The sequence below is a fragment of the Prunus avium genome, chromosome 1 (assembly GCF_965620075.1).
Source record: "Prunus avium chromosome 1, drPruAviu1.hap1.1, whole genome shotgun sequence".
In the NCBI taxonomy this organism is placed as follows: domain Eukaryota; kingdom Viridiplantae; phylum Streptophyta; class Magnoliopsida; order Rosales; family Rosaceae; genus Prunus; species Prunus avium.
The window spans coordinates 25,434,194-25,435,002 of NC_142284.1; the positions used below are offsets into that span (position 1 = coordinate 25,434,194).

The 809-nt window shown below is 35.2% G+C and overlaps 1 pseudogene; it reads left to right on the plus strand.

The window, feature by feature from the left end:
• The first annotated feature begins 251 nt into the window (after positions 1-251).
• LOC148297653 (small nucleolar RNA R71) lies at positions 252-321 on the plus strand (annotated as a pseudogene).
• The last annotated feature ends 488 nt before the right edge of the window (positions 322-809 follow it).

An 809-nucleotide genomic window follows, 5' to 3' on the forward strand; every position in this document is an offset into this window, starting at 1 on the left:
TGGAATTAGAAAGAGGAAGAAGAAAGAGAAAGAAGAAGAAAGAGGCAACACTAGAAGCATCATTAGAACCACTAATAACACGTTTACCTCTTGTATCCGTATGTTGGGTCTCCATTGCTATCTCCTCAAAGAGTTCGTATGTTTCTTCTGGAGTTTTGGTTTTAAAAGAACCACCTGCAAAATTGGTGACTATATTATGACTAGAAGGGGTTAGTCCTTTATAAAACATACGCATTTGAAGCTTCAATGGAATCCCATGATGAGGACATTGGTTGAGCAGCCCATTGAATCTCTCCCATGCTTCACAAAACGATTGTTGTTAATATTATGTTAACTCGCAATTGTACGGGGCAATTAGTAGTATAGCAAGACAAGTACGAGGTCGTACCCACGAAGACTGAGAAGTTAAAACTAGTTATGTACTTAGATTACCAAATTCAAGAAAGTAGGAGGTTATGTCTAAAACAGAATTTAAAACAAGAGTGGTTGTGATTGTTGAACAAAAGAAGCAAAATGAAATTGCAAACAAAAACAAGTAAACAAATGTAACAAAGAGTGGTTTTAAGAGTTGGAAAACAGATTTTGAGACTAGGGCATTCGAATCACCATAACAATTCAATTCTGGGTTATAAAGATTCAAGTAACAAGTCTAATTCAGATTCAAAGATTGATTCTAGCTAAAGTATGATTAGGCCATGGTGTTTGGTCCTAACCTTGTGTTCCTAATTCCCTAATTTGATCATTTGTTGTCTAACCTAAAATTAAGCATTAGGAACCCATTAAGCATAGAAGAACATTTTAAACAACCA